General features: G+C 38.5%; 1 long non-coding RNA gene across 7 annotated transcripts; it reads right to left on the bottom strand.

The window, feature by feature from the left end:
• Positions 1-3,500: 3,500 nt before the first annotated feature.
• On the bottom strand, positions 3,501-11,070 carry LOC135780976 (uncharacterized). 7 transcript variants are annotated; one of them, XR_012335875.1, is made up of 9 exons: positions 10,312-11,070; positions 9,216-9,232; positions 9,088-9,105; positions 8,737-8,923; positions 7,732-7,857; positions 7,591-7,642; positions 5,810-7,482; positions 5,437-5,505; positions 3,501-4,217 (listed from the first exon to the last, which is right to left on the bottom strand). It is a non-coding gene; the product is annotated as an uncharacterized lncRNA (long non-coding RNA). The 7 variants fall into 7 exon arrangements; XR_012335876.1 differs by lacking the exons at positions 3,501-4,217; positions 5,437-5,505 and having other exon boundaries at positions 5,513-7,482; positions 10,312-10,483; positions 10,590-10,667; positions 10,804-11,070; XR_012335878.1 differs by lacking the exons at positions 3,501-4,217; positions 5,437-5,505 and adding an exon at positions 9,869-9,914 and having other exon boundaries at positions 5,513-7,482.
• Between the last annotated feature and the right edge of the window lie 7,715 nt (positions 11,071-18,785).

Here is an 18,785-nt window from a genome sequence, read left to right as displayed (position 1 = left end):
TTTCTCAGTGATGAGTCTCCCAGCAACTTTGGTGGACAAACACTGCGGATGTCTTTTACTGCCACTGGATACCGCCTCCAGACACAAGCAAGTGGTTGTTTTTCATCACGACATCCAGTGAACATTTTATTTAATTTTTCCTTATAGAAATTAGAACAAAATAGAAACGGTTAACCTACTTAATTTATAAGACAAGCAGATAAATTGAACTGATCTGGATTTATTACCTTTTCATTATCATCAACACATACAACTGTGCCGCAAATCAGGATTTAACAGTATTGTCTGGTTGTATGTTAAAACTGGCTCCTGAACTGGGCTGGAGGTTTTTTTTCTACAAAATAAAGAACAAAATAAATTTTCATTTAAGCTGCGGTTGGCAACTTATTTGATCATATTTTTTGATCATATTCACTGAAACCAACACTATGCTCCAATAGAACATCATAAATTAGACCAGGGGTGTCAAACATACAGCCCACGGGCCGCATACGGCCCACAAAGGTGTCCAATCCGGCCCGCATGATTATTTATTAAATATGAAATACATATTTTAAAAACCCTTTCAGGCGGGTGTCTAGTTCGTTTTTAATATGAGAGACTTGCGGAAAGCAGCAAAACGCGGAACATAGACTAAACACGGTGCCCAAAACTCTTGCTGTTTTATTGTTACCGCTCCGCTAAAGATCCACTTATTCCGATGATCCACTTTGTGTTTTCCCGACCGCTCCGCAGCATCTCTGTGTCCACTCTCTGCCTGGAGAGCGAAGACGACAGTTTCCAAAGTTCGTTGCATTAACAGGTAGATTAATTACATTAAATCAGTTGTTAAACAACAGAATTAGTAATTTGGAAGTTTGTTTATGTATTTCTTCCGGTAATGATTTGCTGTCTGTGTTTTAAAAGTGCTAACAACTTAGCAAGCAAACAACAACAAAATATACACATTCTTAGTATTAACGTTACAATACATGTCTAATCGATTTAATCTTCCCGATCAGATCTAAGTTAATATAAACACTAAATTTGCTGTTGTTGGCACACTTTGTAGAAAAAAAATACAAAAAACACCAATGCCTTCACAAAATAAAGACAGAGAAGGAAAAGAGAGGCTGCTAAAGGCAGTTCAACATCGCAAACATGGATTCAAAGCTCCATCAAGCCAGCAGGTATATCATATTGAATATTTAGCAGATTGTCACACTTTAATTCTTGTTATTATATTTCCCATTATAATCACATGCTAGTAATATAACACATCATATTTATAATACTTTATTAAAACCAAAATAATAGTACCACCCCCCTTAGTGCCCTTTTTGGTTTGGGCCACTTCCCAATCTAGCATTTTCATTTTTCTACATGACTGTTCTCATTACAAATATATTCCAAAGAAAAGTGAATGATTTATAAATAATTTTGGCATTAAGGAATAATGCAAAAGAAGTTAAATTAAGGCTTTTCAACCTAAGGCCAGTGGATTTTGTACAGATGTAAATTTGTGTGTATAATGTACAGTATGAGTGTGACCTTATGAAATGTAGTTTTCACAGAGCTGTGTTTCTCTAGTTTTCTTGCTGAACAAACTAATTAATTGGTTTGTTTAGTTAATATTAACACAATTATCAGCACACTAAGGTTTAAAAAAATTATCCGGCCCTCACATCATGGCGTTATTTACCATCCGGCCCTCAGCCTAAAATGAGTTTTGACACCCCTGAATTAGACTGTTTAAGTAAAAACCCAGCGCTTCTAGCTCCACCTAGAGCCTGTTATTTGTTTTGCAAAAATCCATCGCTCCCGGTTCACTTGGTCCAATCAGCGCCGGCTGGTTCATTTAGTCCAATCAGCGCAGGGCTGTGTAAAATCTGCCTGTCAATCACAGTTCCTGCACGCGCCACAGATCCCCCCTACCCTTTTATTGTATTTCGGAGTGTTATGCAAGTAATCTAAGTATGCGTTCACAATAATACTGGTGCACACGCGCTGACGAGGACGAGCTTGATGGGAGGTTGCTCGGTGGTAGTGGGGTAGGGGCATTAAGTTCTAAACATTTGGAAACTGCTCAATCCTCCAGAGTTGCCGATGGCAGCTTTAAAAACAATAGCTGTTACCAGTCAACAGGATTACATAGGAGCGGTTTCCTGGACAGGGTTTAGTTTAATCCAGGACTAGGCCTTACATACATTACAAAAAACACTACAGGTGTGCATCTTAAGACAAAACAATGTAAACGGAATATGTTCAAATTAAACAGGACAAGGTGTTTTTAACCCTCTGAGGTCCGACCATTTTGGGACACTGGCAGAGGTTGGAACATGCTCTTACATTTGGTCTTTTTTCAGTTCCTTTAAAACATAATAATGGCAAGTGTCTCATAATATTGCATTCAGCACAAACTGGGCTACAATATAAAATGAGCTACATGTATGTACATGTTTGTACTGTTGAGAGAATAATGTTTATGTGTGGTTTTTAAAAAAGCAAATTTTTAAGTCACTGATTTTAAGTCCACAAAACCCATACTAAACATTTATTTACAAGACTTTTCTAAACAGAATTTAGTAGTCTGGAGTTTTTTCTTTAAAATTATGTGAAAATCATTCTGCCTACTCATTCACATAAAACAATATATTGATTTAGAAATTGTAAGACACTTTTTGTTTAGAGGGGCCATATGCGAGAAGGATTGATTGACAGCTGAGGAAACAGAAGACTGGCATAATGAGCCTTTAGGCAGGAATGTGAGAGGGAACTACAGTAAAGAATGTAGAGGACAAAAGGAATATATACATGTTTCTTTTTGGTTTATTAAGAAGTTAACAATATAATCAAAATAGAAATGAAGGTCAGTAGGACATTTTCAGTTTATTTGGAAACAAACCCTATTCAAAAACTAAGAAACTGATAAACAACAGAGCTGTAAACTTCATGTGGCTCATGTTACCCAGACAGCACACATACATCTGGCCGACGTTGTGCCGACTTTCAAAGTTCCATCGGCAAGATGTCGCTCAGGGAGCGTTTGCTCATTGGGAAGATGTCGTCTAGATGTCGGCATCTCGTCGCAAATGCCCTCGGGCCGATATTTAAACGATGCAATTTCAGCCGCTCTGCACGGGCTTTACCGGGCATTTATTTATTAATTTAAACCTTTATTCATTCACATTTATTCAGAATAATGTGCTTCTTTGCAATAATAACTAAAAACAAGTACACCACTGTCAATAACCGTTGCAAATTTATTCATTTGACAAATATAACACATAAACAACTTGGATAAATCAGTAACAGAATATTTAGATGTGTCACACATAAATTACATATTCTGTAACTATTATACACTGCTATACTACTGTGTAAACGTTAACTAAAATATTTCTTATACCCTTCAAAATAATATACTCTTAAGGTATATGATTCAATTACGTTTGTGGACAAAAATATAGTCTCAACATATACATTTATTTCAATTGAGAACTAAAATTTAATTTAAAATTTTTTTTTTTCAAATTACTTGGACAAAATGATAAAATAAACAAGTAATTCAAGCCCATAATACATGGAAATTTCTTTAAAAATATCTCAGGGTGAGATCTCAAAAAATTACTGAAAAAACCCAAGGGTATATATTTCACATTCTAGGCAAAGGGTGGCTGCATTTGAAATGCTAAAATATAACAGTTTGGATTTCAGAAGTTTTAGTCTCAAGATAATTCACATATGTTGTACAAATGGGAAAAACACGGCCTGTGAAAACCCAGCAAAGTATTTCTTTGTGACTTACTGTTTTCTACATAAAATCATCCTACACAATTCAGAAAACATTCTCTGAAAAATTAATCTTGACATCTTCAATACTGACTGAGTAAGGTCATGCCAAAGACTGAACTCAATGTTAAATCAGTAAATTCAAACTTTAGATGTCATAAGATGTTAAGACAGTAGCCTGGATTTCATATACAAGGTCACATATTTATGTATCTTAGAAATATATTGTAAATAATAATGTGCATGTACATAACAAAAACATTTAATCATAAAACATTCTCGACAGGTCTTCCGTCTAGTTTTCTGCACTCGTCTCTGCAAGCAGTGCCTTTAAACCTTAGAGGTTCCTCTTTGTTGCCTTCGTTTCCTGTCCCGAACACCGCCTTTTAAACATCTGGACACCACTTCTTCCTCTCCATGGTTCCTCTTTGTTGTTTTAGGATCACCTAAATGTAAACATCCAACAAAAAATTATTAATCATACGATCACATTTTTATATTTAAATTTAGGTGCCTATGGCAAACATGAACAATCGTGTATATTGGATAGATAATCAAAAAGTGGACCCACAAAGCATACAGTACTTTATGTAAGCATATAAAGCATCTGATCTACTGTGTTGTTGCATTCCTGAATGTCTGGCTGTGCATTATAAACAGTGTTAATTCTTCTTTGCATCCTCAGCTACAGCTATACTTAAAATGAGTGCTATAGGAGGAATTAATGCAAATGTCTTGAAAATTATACATTTTATTGTTAGAGATATCTAAAGATAACAGTCACCCACTTGCTTACCACCAAACTGTGTTGAACAAGTGCTTGCATCAGTGTTCGTGTAATCGAGTAAAGTATAACCTTATTCACACAGCACTTTGGTCCCAGAAAATATCCGTAAAATTGGCAGAGAGGCATCTGTGTGAATGCAAACATGTGTCGTAGATGTTCTGGGATTGTTCCAGGAAAGAGGACCTAGTAACATTACTCTAAGATACCTGGAAAGCCCTCTTTGTGAATGAGAAGCAGAAACAATAGCGTAGTTTTGAAGTTATGGTTCAGCTCTTTAAAACAAGGGTTTTACAAAGGTCGGCAAACTGGACCGAAGCAGAGATCAGGGAGCTCGTCACTATCCACACTGAAGCAGAGATCATTTAGCAGCATAACAGTTCTAGCGCATCAGGCGCTCACATGAGCTTATATTAAACAAAATACATGTGCGTCATCGCAACAAGATATACCATTCAGCTCTTTAAAACGGGGGTTTAAATGAACATTTACATTCACGATGAGAAATGTCTGCAAACTGGACTAGGACAGAGTTCAGGGAGTTTCAAATATCCACTTTGAAATTGGGTTAATTCATGGGCATACTAGAACAGCGCATCACGCATTCCATTATAGTCTTATCATAAACAAAAATCCAGTCTTCTGCAGAGAGATATAATCAATAATAACAAACCTTCAGACACTGTGGATAAAACCTATCAAGTGCAGGACTTTAAACCCATCATGTGTCTTTATGGCATAAACACAGATTCCGGAAAATCATTGGCAGTGTGAATGAACCAAAAATCTAATGGTCCTGGACCAAGTTTAAGTATAATATGAATGGGCCCTTCTTCAATGTATCGTGTCTAACAGATACCAAGTTGCAAAGTTTGTCTCACCTGTGGGCTACAACACTTAGTTCTGTCCTAGTATACGCCTTAGTCCTCGGTCTAGATCTCACCCAAACACTGTAAACGGAGCAGAACAGAAATGTTCATTTGTAAGTAGAAATGATAAGTGGACCCAGATTTGTTCCAGAATGTATTAAATGAAGTTAACATGGCCTGCTTTGTCTAAGATAAAGGATAAAATGCACTGTTAAATAAAAGACATTTTAAAAGGGTTGAGTTGTCTGAACAAAGTCATCTTGTTGCTTTGACGTCTTTGTTTTAGTTTATCTTAACCCTTCTGCTTGTTAACAGCACACATCATCAGTAATGTTCAATTATCACTTTATGCATTACTTTATTATTTTATTAATGTTAAACACACCTTCAGGATCGTCAGTGTACTCAAATAGATAAGACTGAGCAGTGTTGATTTACCACCAGGGATTTTGATCTGTAAATGAATTCAGTCAAAGCAACAAGATGACTGTCTGATGACTCAAATGAGTTAAAGGATTACTCCTCCCACCAAAATGAAAATTGACTGATTATTTAAATTCATGTCATCCAAGAAGTTATCTATTACTTTTTTAACAGAACACAATCAGAGTTATATTAAATAATTTCCTGGTTCTTTACATTTATATATTGTATTTATATTTTTGCTTTATAATGTCATTGACTGGGATCAATGTTTTTCAAAGCTTAAAAGTATATCCATCCATCATTAAAGTAATCCATATGTAACCAGTGGATTAATAAATGTCTTCTGAAGCGAAACAATACGTTTGTGAGAAAAACTATTCATATTTATTGCTTTTTGTGATAGAGACAAGACATTTACAAAGTTAAAAAGACAATTTAAATATGGCAGCACGTGTTATCGCATTGGATGTTATGCATCTCATGACTAGTCGTAATATGAATTGTGATGAAACGCAGTAGAGACACGTGAGAAACAATGCGATTGAGTTGTTGTAGTCTGTTTACATAACGTATGCATCGTAACTCGCTTAAAGCTTAAAATATAAAGTTTTTCTCATAAGCCTATCATTTTGCATCAGAAGAACCACTGGGTTATATATGGATCACTTTAATGATGAATGGATGCACTTTTGGAACTTCAAAACATTGATGCCCAGTCAATGCCATTATTAAGCATTGAAGAACCAGGACCAGTGGCGGACAAGGACTTATTTTCCGAGGGCGCACAATGCAATGCGAAGCTCATCCCAACATGTATGTAGCCCGTTATGTGTGTGGTTCGTCATTTTAAGATATGTGTTAGGCGTGTCGCATGTGAATCACGTGTCATGTCAAAATAAGTGCCTGCTGCACACACGTCTGAAGGGTTTATGATAAAAGATACCTGCATTATCTCATGTGTAATCAGAGTTTAATGTTAAGTGAATGTGTTGTGTGTATTTTGTGAACGTGAGCATCTCTTTTATCATAAAAGGTTTTGACGCGTGTGCAGCAGGCACTTCTTTTGACAAGACACGTGATGCACATGGTTTACATGAAGCAACAAACACATATTTTTGAAAACACGAGCAACACACATGACACTCTGAACACTTATTTTGAATTCGCACCCCTCAGAAGAGCAGTCATGAGCTGCCACTGGCCAGGACAGTATTTAATATAACTCTAATTGTGTTTGGCTAAAGAAAGAAAGACAAACATCTTGGATGACATGGGGTTGAGTAAATAATCCTTCAAAGCTAAAAGTTTACGTAAAAATGATAATTGTATCATTTACTCACCTTCATGTTGTTATAAACTTGCCAAAAATTCTTTAATCTGATAAATGATGTCAATCATACAGTTGATGGTACCCATTGACTTCCATAATAGGAAAAAGACATTTTATTGAAGTAAATGAGCAGCTGTGTACTTAACATGATTTATCAAAATATCTTGTTTTGTGTATATCACAATAAATAAACTCATGCCGGTTAAGAACATAAACAGGGCCTGTGTGATCACTAAAGCACAATAAAAAACATGTAAAGCTATCTTACCTTGAAATAAAATTTGACACAGACTACTGAAAATCTAATGAATGAAAAAGACAAAAAATAATATATTATGCACAAACGTTAAAAACAACATTGCAGTGTAGTGCTTAGTTTAATGTGTTTCAAATACGTAAATTCAACTTACATTATTTGTATAGTATATATCAGTACAGTGACATGCACAAGTTTGGGCACCCCTGGTAAAAAAAGTCTGTTAATGTAAACATTTAAGCGAGGGGAAGATGAAATGATCTCCAACAGGCATAAAGTTAAACATGAAACGCACATGATTACCACTGTATGTAGTCCAGTGCTGGGATCGTCTGAAGTCCTTGCAAGGGTCGATGTCATCTTTCCATTTGTGTTAGGTGATCTGACAGAGGCAGGATCCAGACTGCAGCTCACATAATTGCTAGTAGAAATAGAAAAGCAAATTGAGAAAATTTGCATGACTGCTGTTCATAGCTTTTTAGGTAGTGGATAGTTGTGATTATTAAGTTATTTATAACCTGAGGCAAAGGTTAGTGAATGCAATTATGTGTATGCTAGACTTAGAGCTGTTGTGTTTGGTCGATAGAATCGGCGGTGTCAATTTCAACGTCGATAATTAGTCAACATAAATATTGTGTCATCACGACAAAAATATAGTCTTTTCCCCTTTGACATGGCAGATTAACATTCACAATGAGAAATATCTGCAAACTGGACTGAAGAAGAAATCAGGGGGCTCGTCACTATCAGCTATGAACATTCACCAGCATAACAAAACAGCGTGTAACGCAGTGCTTCCCAATCCTGGTCCTCGAGCACCCCCTCCCAAAAACTTATTTAAAACACCTGATTCAAGTTATCAGCCTCCTTCCAAAATGGTAAACATGTCTCCCTAACAAGCTGATGAGTTAAATAAGGAGACAACTAAAAATTTTTGGGAGAGGGTGCTCGAGGACCAGGATTGGGAAGCACTGGTGGGAAGCACTGGTGTAACGCACTCCTTTATGATCTTATTAAACAAAAAAATACACGTGTGGTTTCTCGAGAGAGAAATCACGGATAAGCAAACTACAGATACTACAAAAAAACCTACCAAGTGCAAGACTTTAAATATGTCATGTCTTTATGGCATGTGTGTGAAAGCACAAACAAATCCAGAAAACTATTGGCAGCGTGAATTAACCAAAATCAAATAATCCCAAACAACTCCCGGATGTGTACTCTGTATTTTTTCCATAATATGTGAGTGAAAAGGGCTACAGACATTAACCATTCATTGAAAGCAAGTTGTCCACTGAACCTTAAATGTCCTTGTCAGTATCGGGAAAGCGGTCCTGAAACAAATAACCTCGTCGTAAGAGATGTACGGCGTACTGTCTCGAGTAAACATATGGAGTCCTTCTTTAGGATCTCTGACTGCCGCACTCTGATGTTGTTCACCTGGCGTGTAACACGACAACCCAAATTGTCTTCATTATCCCAGGCACCTGCACAGAAACATTGAGAACACAAGCACCAGGGAAGCAGTGAGTGTGCGTCTTGCCTACACCTAATGTAGCGTGTACATGCCGGGCGATGGAGGCCCCGGTGATCCCAACATAGGGGGGGTAATCAGTTATAAGTGAGTAACAGCTGGTTAAAAACAACTTACAGCAAATGATGTTGTGATCTGTTTTGCAAAGACATAAAACATAACAATTGAATATTACAGATTTACATAAATGATGTCCAGTTACACACACTAAAATGTCTTGAGGTGTCTGTTAGTAAAATACTTACACAGCAGTGCCAATGACCTGTTAACACACAAGAAGAGAGGAAACATATATGAGGGAAATATTAGCTAAGGAAAAAGGCAAGAAATTTATTCAGTCATTTCCAGCCCTTGATGTGTTTAAAATCCACAGTAGCCTATGGCAAATGACTATGATATGAAACACCTGTTCATTAAATCACTGTACATTTCATACATCTGATATACAATAACGTAAATCAGATTGCACTGTGTGCATAACAAAATGGTTGTCAAAGAAGCTGAACTAACTTACATATAATGCCAATGTAAACATCTCTTGTTTGTGTTGTTTTTAAATTTGCTGCCATTGTAAGCACTCAAACTATCATAGAGATCATAATAATACACTTTATACAGTAACTAAAACTGCCAGAGCATCATACATATATATAGAGACAAAAAGCATATTATTCACACTCACTAAATGTGTTTAAAATGACAATTTACCTCAGACAAGATATTTGCAAAAGCTTTTCTAACAAACGGGACAGAACAATTAACCATAATATTATGTTGATCATTTAAACATCAAACAAACACTCAAAATGAAATGAAACAACCCAAATTACTATCTTATTGAACTCAATTATATAATCATCGATAATCATCCTCATATTTTTCCTAAAATGTAAATTACCTCAGAATACTTCCAACTGCTGTTCAGAAAAGCAATGGCCATCTGCCTATTAAGTTCATCGTTTATATAGCAACAAAAACACAATACTGAACAAGTGAAAGGTATTCAGATTGATTTCAAGTACCATGTTTTTTTCATAGCATAAAAAATTAGACGAGAAATGACCTTTCTGTCCTCACGTTAACATTACCTCTAGTCTGTCAGACTCTACATAACAACAAGCTGACACGTATTGTTTTACAGAAACATTTTAGAACAACTAAAAATAATGGAAATTATAATCTCTATTAAATAATACACAAACATTTTAGCAAAAATGCCTCAAATCTGAATAGCGCTGCTAGTACCACAAACGCATGACTTTATTAGCTGTACTGTAGTAGACGGAGTGCCTTATACTAACTTTTAAGACTTTTAATATAAGATTTTTGTCGAAAACTTACCTGAGCCACGTACGTCTGCGAAGTCAGCTCCCGCATTTTTTCCTTGTTCATGGCAAGACGAGACTGTAGTGGCTTCTCTGGGTTAAGGAATATATCGCCATCTGTTGGTTTGGCATGCTCATGACAATGCATCATACCGGGGTTTTGCGTGTTCGAGTTGACGTGGAATTGTCTGTTTTTTTACGAAGGAGGGGAACACAAAACAATGATACGTGTAAAACAAGCCAATAATCACTTATTTGTCCTCACTTTCCCGAGTTGTCTTTTCTCTAACTTACTTGAGTATTAACGGCGGCTGGCAACCAGCGTATGTACATTACTGCCCCCTCCTGCTTCGGAATAATGGAACTTAGCAGCTGTGTGTCATTAAAAGCAAAGAAAGCGCTGCTATTTTATTTATTTTTACTTGTATATTATATTAAAACATTTACATTTACTTAACGGATTCCATTTTTCTCCACTTATTATCATTTACTTAGTTCTTGTACATACTTGATACACCCATGATGTCGCCTTTGCTCTGGTGGGTTGCAAAGGGAGGAGTAACTGGGCACGCACCAACAGAGAGAAGCGCGGCATCGGCCTCCGGTATAGTTATCCGACCCAAAGCCGACGTAACAGACAAGCTTGATGAGCGGGAAATACCGTTGACTTGACTGAAGATTTGGCCGATGCCTGGCCGATACTTATTAGATGTTTCAGATAAGGAGGCCGACGTACGCTCTTGAGCCGACGTCGGGCAGACGTACGTGTGCTGTCTGGGTACCATATAACTTTATGTCCAAAAAGTGTGAATTAGTGATGGTCAACCCGGATCTTTTTAAGGATTCGGGTTATTCTGAGTCACTCACTAATATGATCCGGGTTGTGCGAGTCACTTGAGTCACTTGGTCAAAATCTCCCAATTCCAATCGCTAAGTCATTCTAATGCCAACCAAGCAACTCGGATCACGCGTGCAGCTACGAGTTTATGACTCCTCTGCTCATAAAAAAGGGCTTATGTGACCTGAGGAACTCGTAAAAAACATGCATGCCCGTGGTAACATTATCAATAACATAATTGTAAAAGTTTGGTGTGTTTAGTTTCATTTCATAACGACAAATATATCAACACCACATTTAGAAGATGTCAGGCTTGGTTGACTTGGACGTGAGAGGAACGTGTCCTGTTTCAGATTGACTTAAAAGATCCACGATAGGCTTCGGTTAATCTTGTGAGTGAGTCCCAGACAGAGCCGCTCGCCCGCTCCTGCACGGGTCCTGTGAGTGAACCACTCACGTTACTCTGAGTGACTCAGTCAACAAGAGGAGCCGTGTACGTCCGTCGGTGGCGGATCTTTCCAGCAGCACTGCTGCAGCAGTCCTCGTATTTAAAAATGTTAAACATTTGCAGCTTCTACCCAAAACATTGTGCCAGTCAAATATTTCAACAGATTAGCCTACATGAGTCAGTGGGTTAACAACACGAGCAAGGCTTGTTTCTCCTAGCCCAGGATTCAAGCTCCATGAGTTGAGTCACTCTCTGTGTGAATCCCTGAGCCGCCGACCAACTCATTGTCGCGCGCACGCATCTCTTTGTACTCGGACTCGGAGCTGCAAGAAATAATGATCCGGAATAGCAGCTTTTGATTCACTCGGTACCCCCAGTCGACATTTGGTGATGTAAATTAACTCGTTGTTGCAAGTTATAGAACCTATGGCAGCTTATGTAGAGTTATTTGTTGTAATTCTGTTGTAAACATTTGAAGAGCTTTGTGTTTGATACAATTTCTCATTTTTAATGCAAAATCTGAGAGGACTCAACTGACTCGGGTTAATGGTCACTAAGGACTCATGGTTCTCGAGTCATTTTAGGGATCGGGTTAAATGATCCGAGTTTCGGGTGACTCGCTCATCACTAGTGTGAATATGTTTTTCCACTTCATAGTTTTGTACTGATGAGAGGGATGCGGACCTGTAAGAGAGTTATAAACAGCTGTTAGCATAAATTGTCTACAGAAATACCCTTACATACATAACTGTTGGGTAAATATCACGGATAGCACTACATTCAGATAAACTATCATGTAGATAAACTAAATTCAGAACATCTCAGATAAACATCGGCAGTGATTAGTTTTATAAAAAGCTGTTTTCAGATGACTGTTTTCAGATGCCCATTGCCTGATCGTCTAGCTTCTGTTGTTTTAATGCGTTTCTGTAAGCGCGTATGAACTTTAAAAACACATATGGCGTCCATGTGCGTGAGCTCACGTCTCTGCGTAAACAATGCGACGCTCATAAAAAACAATGTTGCGTGTTTTGCTATGAACGCGGCACAACGTTTTTGAATTAAAGCAGCTCAAACATGCATTTTAGTCTGGGTCTAGGATAAGCCCTGTCCGGGAAACCACCCCATAGAGTTGTAAGCTATGGTACATTTTTGCACAATTATTAAATTATTTTCATTATGTAATAATAAACCTACCAAGAGAGTGCAGTCCCAGCATCCCATGCAGGCCAACGGACATGTTTATGTTGCACACAGCCTCAATTTCAGCCTTAAAATCCTTCTTAATTGTTAATTCTATCCTTGTGCAATTAAATTAACACTAACAGTTTGTTTAACCTCTTGAAAAGCACCCCCATTCTGGCCCGAAACCATGAAAATACCTACTTTCACTAAAAGGGCTGTTTTTAATAAACCATTTATAGTATAAGCATAACTGTGGTATCATTAGATAGAAGACACTTTGAGCTTCGTTTTCCATGTTTCAAAATTATTTTAAGATTAATAAAAAAAAAGTTAACGAGGCTGAAGTACATTGTAATAAAATTTTTTTTGCATAACATCTTTTTTAACACTAAAAATCTTAATGATAAATATATGTGTGAAACCTATAAATGCAATGAGGCCAAAGCCACAAGTCTAAAGAAGTTATATTTCACGTTTGAAGTCAATAGACCCAAAAATGAGGTTCTTGCAAGAGTTTTTGTAAGACTAGTGCCTTTTCTAAGTGCCAGTCAGCCACAAAATAAAAGTCTTTTGTTTACATGCATACACGTTCGTTCTTTTTATTGTTTATCATTATATAAGCGTATAAAATGCCGTATCCACACCAGGAAATAAAGCTTCACACAAAGATCGTTGAATTCGTGTTCTAATTGGCTACACGTTCTGTCTATCAATATTTTCCATGAAGTCATTGGAGGAACGCGCGAGTCAGATGACGTCACGATATTAGACAGCGCTGTTTGGATATTATGTATTATACTCCCGCCTACTTGTACAATCATGTTTGAGCGCTGGTTTTGAACGCGAGTGTGCTCTCATATACAAGTGTTACGATGTAAATAGTCCTCAGATTGTATATTATAATCTATTACAAGACGTGCATCTGAAATCTGATGTAAACAATGGAAAATATATCCATATTTCACGGATTATACGCATTTGTGGACAAAACTGGTCATTGGATGTACTTTGTTGGAGAGTTTTTATGGGTTATTCACACATCTGAAACAGACTGGATTCGATTCGCGTTCCTTATACCAGCACAAAGGTAAGGAGTCAGTTTATATTATGCATGTTGTTATCTGGACTTCTGTAATAAAATACTATATTTATGATACTAGAGCAATTTAATCTCAAAACGGACACCATACACTGACGCTAAACCCTTAGACCTTTTAAACCATGTATATTAGTGTTATTATTATTGTTGTTTGTACACAGTAGGCTATATATATATTGTTAGCAGCATTAAAAAAAACTGACGTCCTTCCGTCCGCGAGCTAGTGCGCGTCGAGAGGTTAAACTGAGCCTCGTTCATTTGGCACAATGAGTATCTTACAGCAGACAGTTCACGATTAAACTGCTCTGCAACAGCTGAGTTCACCTCTGTTTTAAGGGTGGGGCAGAGGTTTAGACTTCTCAACTTCTCCTCTGGACGTCGGTGATTTTTTTGATGGAACCTATCATACAGAGAGAATCTGTCACGTGTCTCTGTAGTTGGGTGTCTTGCTGCCATTCTGTCACTATCCAGCTTTTTTTCCAGTGGTAAGGGCAACCTGATCTTATTTACCCACTGCAAATCAACCTGTTGATTGCCAGCTTAATATTTTCTGAAGTAGGGGCACATAGTCTTCCATCACGGGGTTGAAAAAGCAGCTGGTTGTTTGTGTGCCGAGCAACCTGTCCAGCAATCAGATATGTAGCATGTTTGAAATTGTTGGAAACTTAGCCCGTCTGTATGGTCTCTTGCTGACTCTGTCCTGTCCAGAACAGGATATTTACATAGTACACTACACCATGGACACAAGAGAATTGAAGGGCACCACCTAAAGAATAAAAAATATTACCTGAATTGTTATGTTGTTCCACATATATTTTAATAACAAAAAATAGCAGCTTTCTGTAGCTTCAAAAAAAGGTTTGAATACTTCTTTAAAGTTTAAGAGTTCCTGGAGCCTGTTGAGCAGATCTGCAATGGACCTCTCTGATGACACACCCAGTGCGTAACAAGCATCCTCGAGTTCTTTTTTTTGAAGCTGTACATAGAATTGACCCATTAAAATCATATCAAACTATAAGCATGCTTTACAAATACAGAACAAGTAAACAAAAAAGTTGTATTGTCATGTGCAAATGTACCTTCTTTGATTCAGTGAGTTCATGTAATGACACGAAATGCGCGGAAGCAAATGCAGGTAAAAAACAATGTTTATTGAAATGTAAACAAAGAGAGAGTATTGAAAGTCAATGCGGAAGTGGCTCAATCCGGTGTTGTGGGCAATGGTGGCGTGACTACGGTGGCAGATGTTGTCCTTTGAGTGCGTCGGAAATGGAGTGGTGAGCAGTGGTGATATCCAGACTGAACACGGGTAAATCCAAGTGAAGACGACAACAAACAACATCCAACTGAAAACGTAATCCAAGACACACGGAAAAACCAAACAACACGGGAGCCAACACAAAGTGAGGATCTGGCGAGGAACAGAAAGTCAGGTGAGTATTTATGGAGGTGATGTAATGTTGAACAGCTGGAGCGAGACAATCAACACACAGGTGCAGGAGATCGCTCTAACGAGAACATGGCTGGGGTGAGTGAACAAACAAACACACACAAACATGACACGGTGGAAACAGTGGATTTCCTACCGTGACAGTACCCCCTCCCCTAGGAACGCCCCTTGACGTTCCCAGCCTGCCTTACCTGTAGATTGTAATCATCTATAAGGCGGTGATCCAGTATGTCCCGAGCAGGAACCCACCTTCTCTCCTCCGGACCGTAACCTTCCCAATCCACCAAATACTGAAATCCGCGTCCCCTCCGTCTGGAGTCCAGAATACGGTTAACCGAATATGTGGTCTCCCCATTAACGATACGAGGCGGGGGGGGGGACCGGGGCAGGCGGATTAAGGCGTGAAAAATCACAGGTTTAATCTTAGATACATGGAACACGGGGTGAACCCTCCTGTACGCCGGAGGAAGGCTCAGACGCACTGTTACCGGATTAATGATTTTGGTAACAGAAAACAGGCCAATAAATTTGGGAGCAAGTTTGTTCGAAACGGAACGCATCGGAATGATCTGGGTTGAAAGCCACACTCTTTGGCCGACGACGTAACGAGGAGGCTTCGACCGGTGGCGATCGGCCTTAGCCTTGGTGTGTGACCTTGCCTGGAGCAGAGCTCTACGAGCTCTGGTCCAGGTACGGTGGCACCTCTGGACTAGTGCGTGTGCGGAGGGGACAGATACCTCGGATTCAGTACTGACAAAATTAGGTGGTTGGTACCCTAAGCTACACTTAAAAGGAGACATGCCTGTAGCTGACACTGGCAGAGAATTGTGTGCGTACTCCACAATTGAGAGCTGCTGACACCAGGACGAAGGATTCTTGGAAGCCAAACATCGCAACACCCTTTCGACGTCCTGATTGGCTCGTTCGGTTTGACCATTGCTCTGGGGATGGAACCCGGATGAAAGACTAACAGTCGCTCATAGTAATTTACAAAACTCTTGCCAAAATTTGGACACGAATTGGGGACCCCTGTCAGAGACCACGTCTGTTGGGAGGCCATGTATACGGAAGACGTGGTCAATGACAGCTACCGCTGTTTCCTTGGCTGACGGTAATTTGGGCAAGGGAATGAAATGAGTCGCCTTCGAGAACCGGTCCACTATGGTTAAAATCACCGTATTACCCTTAGAGGGTGGGAGGGCGGTAATGAAATCTAGCGAGATATGGGACCAGGGTCTCGAAGGGACTGACAGCAGTAATAGTAACCCATCCGTAGGTAGATTTGGAAGTCTTACCAGTGGCACAAACCGAACAAGCCAAGACTAAGTCGTGGACGTCACGAGCCATACCAGGCCACCAAAATCGTTGCTTGACTAGGAACCTAGTTATACTAACCCCTGGGTGACAAGCAACACTGGAAGAATGGCCCCACTGGAGGACGTCAGACCTTAACCTCTCCGGCACAAACAAACGGTTCGGTGGGCAACGAGCCAGGGGCGTTACCCCTTCTAAGGCTGTCAAAACCTTTGATTCGACCTCCCATCTGAGCGCGGAGATAATGATGGTCTCCGGTAAAATGGGCTCGGGAGTAGCAGTACGATCGGAACGCTCAAAAAGAGGGATAAAGCATCGGGTTTGATGTTTTTGGAACCCGGCCGGTATGAAAGAGTGAAATCGAAACGTCCGAAAAACAGTGCCCACCGAGCCTGCCTGGAGTTAAGTCTTTTGGTGGTTCTAATGTATTCGAGATTCTTGTGGTCCGTCCACACAATGAAGGGTACACCCGACTAGAGGTCTGCGCGGGACACATTTTTCAGTCCCGCTCCCGCCCGCACCCGCAAAGTTCAGTCCCACTCCCGCCCGCTCCCGCAAAGATTTGTAATTTTTAGTCCCGCTCCCGCCCGCATCTGTGATATTTTGTCCCGCTCCCGCCCGCAAATGCCCGCAGGCAGGATGGATGGATGTTTACTTTCTGTCTCAGGAAAGGTCTTAAAAAAAACGTGCGTGCACATATAATTCCTTACCAATACTTGGTAACAGGCCCAGATGGCTAATCAGACCAGGAGAATTCCCGGTGGGCCGGTCTGTTTTTTGGCAACGAGGCCGGTTGTTGTCATGCCACCAGGTTGAAGGTTGATGTCATAGGCTGCCTGCAGTCACAGCATCCCCATCACTTTATGCCCAAATTGATTGTGTCCCGAGTCCCGACCACTTATTGGAAGAATTTTTGCATTCGAGTCCATTAACTTAACATCTAAAATGAATGGAAAACGCAGGACGCGCTGAATTTCTTCTTCTTTTCAAAGCGTTCACCTGTAAATACGAGTTTTGTTTCAGACGCGTATATATTTGAGTGCGCTTGCCGCGCATCAAGATTTAAAAAAAACTTGGCAACTTGATGCGAACGGTGTCTAAAAAGAAAAGGATATACAAATCGTAATTTTTTAAGATGTAACAATGAATCGTCTGTGAATCGTCATATATAGTCTATTGCAAGAGTATCAAAAATCTATTTGATGCAAAACTCATCAGTTTATTGGAAAATAAAGTAAGTTTCATATATGATGTCAAGTAAAAAAAAAAAATCCACTATATTTATTCTTTTTGGACAAAAAGTATGCCTATCTTACGACGTTATTTACCTATATACATGAATAACATGATATAATTACTAATAAAAAATTAAAAAGATTTGATAAAGCTTTGATCAGTCTTGCTTATGTATTGTATAGGGGTTTGCAAACTTTTTCAACCCTACAGGTAATCTCAAGACTCACCATTTAAAAAAATAGAAACAAACACATTTATTTCCTTTCAGTAGTTTTTGAATAAGTTTAATTGAATAATATGTTAAAAAGTTATGAATTTATATATACATTTCATAGTGTGGCCAATTAAAATACACTTGGCGAATAGAGCAATAAAATACACCGTCTTTTCAAAATAAGGTAACGTCAGAGCAAGTGTAATTGCAGCATTTACACGCTCCTCTGCTCTGATCTCTTTTTCCAAATTGTTCTTTTAAGTCAGAATGTAAAAATAACATGGACACTTAACTTACGTTCTTACAAAGATGTTGGATTTAGGGATATGCAGGTGAGGATTTTTTTCACCTTCTGAACTTATTAAATACACCTCATATTTTAAACGAAAATATATTTGGCAAAGACGTTTAAAATCTGTAGTAGGCTACATTTGATATTTAACGTTAGATTATTAAATAGTTCCATTTCTTAATAAAATAAATTTGTTAAATGTTAGTTCATTATTATTCATAATATATAAACGAAAACTCAACACAAATAAAACAGTATGCTTACAATGACAAACTCAATTATATTAAACAGTTTATTTTATTAATAAAACGAATTCGACGGATGGTATCTGCGTTATAACGAATAAATGAAAGACATAATTTTCCATTACTACGAGATTAGTATTTTTTATAATCATTTTTTTATTAAAACAGA

The sequence above is a fragment of the Paramisgurnus dabryanus genome, chromosome 23 (genome assembly GCF_030506205.2).
Source record: "Paramisgurnus dabryanus chromosome 23, PD_genome_1.1, whole genome shotgun sequence".
NCBI lineage: Eukaryota > Metazoa > Chordata > Actinopteri > Cypriniformes > Cobitidae > Paramisgurnus > Paramisgurnus dabryanus.
Note: the sequence above shows the minus strand (reverse complement) of the source record. Positions and strands in the feature narration are given on the sequence as shown.